The 5,922-nt window shown below is 51.4% G+C and overlaps 1 pseudogene; it reads right to left on the bottom strand.

Annotated features, from left to right (window-relative positions):
- Positions 1 to 1,062: 1,062 nt before the first annotated feature.
- On the bottom strand, positions 1,063 to 5,437 carry LOC142360456 (uncharacterized; annotated as a pseudogene).
- Between the last annotated feature and the right edge of the window lie 485 nt (positions 5,438 to 5,922).

The following is a 5,922-nucleotide window of genomic DNA, read 5'->3' as shown; positions in this document are numbered from 1 at the left end:
TTTTATTAGTGACGATTTCTAGAGCCGCTTGCAATCAAATTATCCGATTTGAATTATAAATTGGTTCCCTTGCCCCTGATATTGGTTCATTGGGGTTCCAGGTGGCAGGTCCGTAATGCTGAATTATCCTCTCAGGAGGCCACTCATCACTCCCCCATTTTTCTTTCCACCCAGGTTAACCTCAATACATCGCGTTTTACGGGCAATCCTTCTATTCCCCAGATCATCGTATAGTCTTATCCCCAAACAAGGTCCACCCATCTCTGGGAGAAGGAAAAACATGGGCCAGATAATCCCTACGTAACAAGTCCCTGCCCATTCTGCCGGTAAACGTTTGTAGGCAGTATGTCTGCAGATGCAGTAATGACCCCTTTTTGCCTTAGTGCCATAAGCGAACGGTCCAGCTGTCTCCCTTGGAGATTGAAAATGAGTTGTGTCCTTGTCGCCAAAAGGGCTAAAAAACTCAGTGGGGCTGTCGTTTATGCGGCCAGTGCAGTACCAGGAGCCAGAATCATTTTTCCACTCACACACTTGACTATAGGGGTAATAATTGGACCGCTGGAGGAAGGCTTCATTTTTTCTTGACCAGTATCCCTTAAATCCCCAACCGTGCCCAGCTTCATCAAGCCACATCCATATGCGGACACCTCTATCTTTATCAACTAGCTTATGGGTGAGTGTTCATTTGCACTTGCTTTCCCCAACATGGATCCCTCCCTCCTGGACACGGTTTAAACAATATTGCCCGACAGCCGGAAACTGAATTGGCCACGTTCCACTATCACCCCAAGTAGAATTCGTGGTCTCACTGTAATTGCTCACAATCTGGGCTGGGGTGAGGGGTGTAGACATCCATGGCCAGCTTAATAACCCCAGGGGTACACCACAGACCCAAGAGTGACTCAGGTTAAAAGTTCAACTTAACAGCCTTGGCTAACAACACAAACTCATTGTCCTTAAAGGGATCATAGGGATCAGTGGGAGGTGGAGGAACTGGTTTTCCATGGCTTCCATAGATGCATCCCTGAACCAGTATGACCAATAATAACGTGTGCATTCTGATTAAGTCACAATCTGTGTCCGTTTTACTTCCTCTGGGAGAGTGTATCCAGGTTGGTTGCTCCTTCCTAGAAAATAAGAACAGAAAGAAACTCACTTCTCGGGTTAGAACAAAGGAATAATAATCAATCTGCCAGGCCTCCCACAAACCCTTTCCTTCTCTCAAGTGCAGGGGGTTGTTTTCCAGGGGGTGTATGCTCAAACAGACATGACACTGTTCACAAGAGGATATACGTGTTTTGCATTCCTCCCTGGTAACTGGCCACCATCGAGCTTGCGCTTCACAAAATAAAGCATACCATTTCCATATGGAGGCCCTTTGGGCCACCCCGTCAGGGGGTGGGGTTCCCATTAAAACTCCTTTAGTCACTTTAAATGGGTCCCAAAGGATTATGGGTTGCAGTTGGATAGTTCGTTCAGCCTCTCTCAAAGCCAGACTAACTACAAATAGGCCCTTTTCCCAAGCTGTGTATCTTTTTCCAGCATCTTTGAAACTACATGAATAGAACCCGATGGGCCAAATGGGCCCCTCTGGTCCCTTTTGCCACAAATGAATTGAGAGCCCGGTTTGGGCAAACCCCCGTTCGATTTGGACTGGGTCTGTTGGATGGATAGGTCCCAGGGCTTGGTAGGCATTTGCCTCAAACACCAACAGCCGTAACGCCTCATCGTGGACCTGGGTCCACTTCCATTGGGCCTTTTCCTGCAGTAAATCATACAAAGGTCTAGCAATAATCGAAAAGTCAGGGATATGTTTCCTCCAGAACACAAGTAGTCCTAATGCATGTTGCAGATCTTTCTTTGATTCTGGCATTTTAATTAGGTCGAGGGAGGACAGAGTATCAGGGGGGATACAAGTCATTCCTCCCCTCCACCAGATTCCCAAAAACTTCACTTCACTAGAAGGGGCTTGTATCTTTTCGGGCGGAATCGTCAATCCTATACGTTCTAAATGGGTGATAATGTCCCGCTGCGCCTCCTTAACTTCTTCTATCTGACTCCCTCCCACAAGCACATCATCTATATACTGATAAATCTTCACCCCCCCCTTGTATGGGGACCGCTTCCAATTCCTGCGCTAGAGCATGGTGAGCTAACGTGGGAGAGTGCTTATAGCCCTGGGGAAGCCGGATGAAAGTGTACTGCTGTTCTTCCCAAGTGAAAGCAAAACGGCTCTGATCTTGAGGTTGAAGGGGAACCGTAAAGAACATATCCTTAGCATCAATAGTTGCCAGAATCGGGTGCGCGTGCTCCTGAATGGTGCTAATGAGCTCGGCAATGTTTGGCACAGCAACGGTAAACGGTCCCGTATTAGCATTGAAACGGCGGTAATCGACCGCTAACGGCCACTTTCCATTAGGTTTTCCCACCGGCCAGACCGGGGAATTGTAAGGCGAGTGGGTGGGGACCAGGACTCCTTGTTCCCGCAGCTCTGCCAGCACCGGGGCTATGCCTGCCCTGGCTCCCAGCGGCAGCGGGGAGGGATTCATATTCGTTAATTTGGAAGGGGGGAGGGCGGGCGCCGCTTGTAGCAGACGCACCTCCGCGCTGGGGGTTTGAGCCAACTGTCTAATTTGGGGGGCACCGAAGGACCACGAATTTCCCTGGGTATCACGCCACTGTTTACCCTTTAAAACATCCATGCCTAAAGGTTCATTTGGAAAGGTCCCACAGCTACCATGGTGTCCACGGGGTCTTCCTCCCCCGGTAGCTATAATGTCACCGGAGTCATGGGCACTGTCCGAGTTTTCCCCAAGGCGTTTAAAACTATCAGGCTTTTGGACGGGACCGAAATTCCACACCGTTCCTCCTCGACCCGGCTTAGCGCAGTAATTTGTGCTCCAGTGTCAATCAAAAAGGTTACTGGTCTCCTCTTTGGTCCTACCGCCACCGTAATCAATAAATCCCCTTTGTTATTGCAGGTGAACTGTTTTACAAACATCCACCCTCCGCCTCCCCCCTCACCCTGGGGGAGCGGAGGATTTAGTTTCCCACCAGCTTCTTCCCTATTTCGTCGTCCCCCCCCCCCCCCCCCCCCCCCCCCATCCACCAAGGGTGGGGCACTAGGACCTGGCGCAAAAGCGATTTCTCGCCCTGACCATCTCTGCACAAGCTGTTCCAGCTTCTTGGTCGGGAGTCCATCCATCAGGTCCCGGGGAATTCCCTTCTGAAGCCCTAACTGCCAGAGTCCCTGTCGATTCAGGGGCTTTTCTTTCCCGGCCAAATCCGGGCTTCTCCCCGAGAAAAACGACTGCCCACTCCCTTGCTCTGCGGCTCGCACGGCTCTGGTTTCAGCCCTTGGATATGGCCGGTTAACAAGTCCGTATCTCCTCCCATAGTTAATCAACTCTTGGGCTATCTCCCCTCACGTCCACACTTTCCTCCCTGGCCACCGACGGTCGGGGGCCGCCCCCCCCTCCAGGGCAGCCGCGATTCTCTCCTCGCTGGGGGTATTTTGAGTTCTCCCCTGCAGCTGGATCCCTATGGGTTTCAGGGAATCGGGAAGCCCCCGTATTAGGGGAGTCATTCTTTCGGGGTCTGCCGGCAGCAGCATTGGGGAGCTCAGATTAGGCTTGAGCTCCCGGTCATACATTATCTGAAGACAAGCCGCTTTCTGCACACTTTCCAGTAACTGATCTGTTGTGCCCGTTATGGCCAGGGGATCCCCCCTCTCCAGCGGGTTTAACCCCCCCGCCCAGTACGCAGCCCTCTGAGTCAGCGACCACGGCGCTCGGCGACGCCGGTGGTTAAGAACAGGCCCGGGCCCCAGTACCCTTCCGCTTCCCTTTCCGACAACAAGTTCCCGTCCCCCCCCGACAGGGACACCCTCCAGACATATTGGGTCTCCGATTCTCTCGCGGTTCTCGCAAAATCTTTTCGCAGCTTTGCCAATTCAGTTGCCGCAAAAGGGATTTCTTTAGTAATGACCTGGGGACGATTATCACCGTCGTCTTCATATACGAATTCCGTTTTAACCAACGGGTACATGTGGGGGGGGCTGCCTGCGGTCTCTTTTGCTCCCTTCAAGTCACCCTGGGGATAGATCGATCGTATCCCTTTCTCTGCCCGCGCTACTTCTGTTTCCACCAAGGAGTCTGCGTCCCTCAGGAGCTGATTCCTTAACTCCTCCTTCAATATTACGTTTTGGCACTGATGTGGGGAATTGAAAATTAGTTCGATTTTGCTATAGCTTGAGTTTAATTTTGTTATATAATTTTGCATCTATGTTAAAGAAAGATTTAAACACTGTTACTCAGTTTAGTTCTGTTCTTCTGTAATCTTGCTAACAAGGACTGTTGTGGCTCAAATGTAGCTAACAAGGACTGCTTGCGAGACAGACGAAGAGAAACAAGGACTGATCACCAGAACTTTGTTGTCTGTAAGAAGCAACTCTCTAGCCGAAACTGCTTCTATGGTTTGGGACTCAGCCAACACAGACAACTCAGGAATTTTTGGGCCAAAGGTGAAAGCACACAGCGAGAAAGACTACGAGCCTTCATCCAGAAGACCCCCACAGACGACCACCAGATGACACTGCGCAAGTGCTAAAGGGGGGTGGAGTATGATAATGAATTCCTAGAAATAATTACAATAGTCCAGCCTACTTAGATAAGCTTTGTAATAAACAGGTGCATGCTTCGTGACTCGGTGTGCAAGTTAGGAGGAGCCATCCCCCTTGCACCCGGCGCCGCAATAAACATACCTGCTTTATAACTCTGAGTTGTGAAGTTTGATTCCGCACGTCAGCACCTCTCCTCCTCCAGCAGCAGCTTACTTTCCTGCAATTGTTCTCGCAGAGTTTCTGCCACCGCTTGCAGAGAATCTACCACCACCTCAGCCTGACCGGACCTCTGGTTCCTTTCCTCCACCGCAGCAGCCAAACTCGCTCCCAGCACCGCACAGATGATCGCTTTTCCCTTCCCCCTCTTAACTCTGGCTTCTTTTTGCAACACTTTCATTTTGTCTACCACACTCTGTAACCGAAACCAATGGTCCCTCGCCCAGCCTTGCCCCTGGAGCAAGGGACGAGCTCGGTGAGCCTCTAGAAAGTCATACAGCCTCTCTGTTTCCTCAGTCCGCACGGACACAGTCACACGTGTCTGCTGCCTGCGGGGCAGCCATTTTCCTACAAAGGGGATGTCGTCCTGGGAGGGCCACGCTTTGAAATCCGAGCTTCCCCTATACACTCCCGGGAGGCCAAAACGTAATCTAAAGCACAAAATTCCCACAAAGTTCCTACAAAAATTCCTACAAAGGGGATATCGTCCTGAGAGGGTCACACCTTAAAGTCCAAGTTTCCCCTATTCACTCCCAGGAGGCCAAACCATACACTAATAGGAAAAGAGAAACCGCCATTCACGCCTTCCTCACACTTCATTCGCCCTCATTCACAGGCAATCACAGAGCGCACCACAGCAAGGAGGCACGGCACTCTCATCTCCAGGGATCCTGTCCGTGACGCCAACAAAGATGTCCCGATCCGATATCGGGGAGGTTTCGATTCGATCCCAGGAGACGAGATTAAGATGCGAACGCAGTCATGTGCTGTGCAACCTTGTAAACTTTTTTTTCGGTGAACCGCGAATCGGAGGTCTGGCAGGGACAGCAGCGTGGGGGGGGGGGGGGGGGGGGGGGAGGGCGGAGAAGACGAGACAGAAAAAAAAAGGGTAAAGTCGGAAAAACCCCATCGGGCGAGGAAAAGAAGTGCGGGGGGGGAGAGGATCAGTTAACACCACCACCACGGATTCGACGATGTCCAGCAATGTCCAGTCGGCTCAGTCTCTGTGCAGGTGTGGAGCCCCGGCGAGAGTAGGGCCCAGCAGCCAGGCAGTGAGGAGGAAACCAAGAGGGCGGCGAGGAGAG

The sequence above is a fragment of the Opisthocomus hoazin genome, chromosome 1 (genome assembly GCF_030867145.1).
Source record: "Opisthocomus hoazin isolate bOpiHoa1 chromosome 1, bOpiHoa1.hap1, whole genome shotgun sequence".
NCBI lineage: Eukaryota > Metazoa > Chordata > Aves > Opisthocomiformes > Opisthocomidae > Opisthocomus > Opisthocomus hoazin.
The sequence above is the reverse complement of the archived record's forward strand: the minus strand, read 5'-3'. Positions and strand labels throughout refer to the sequence as shown.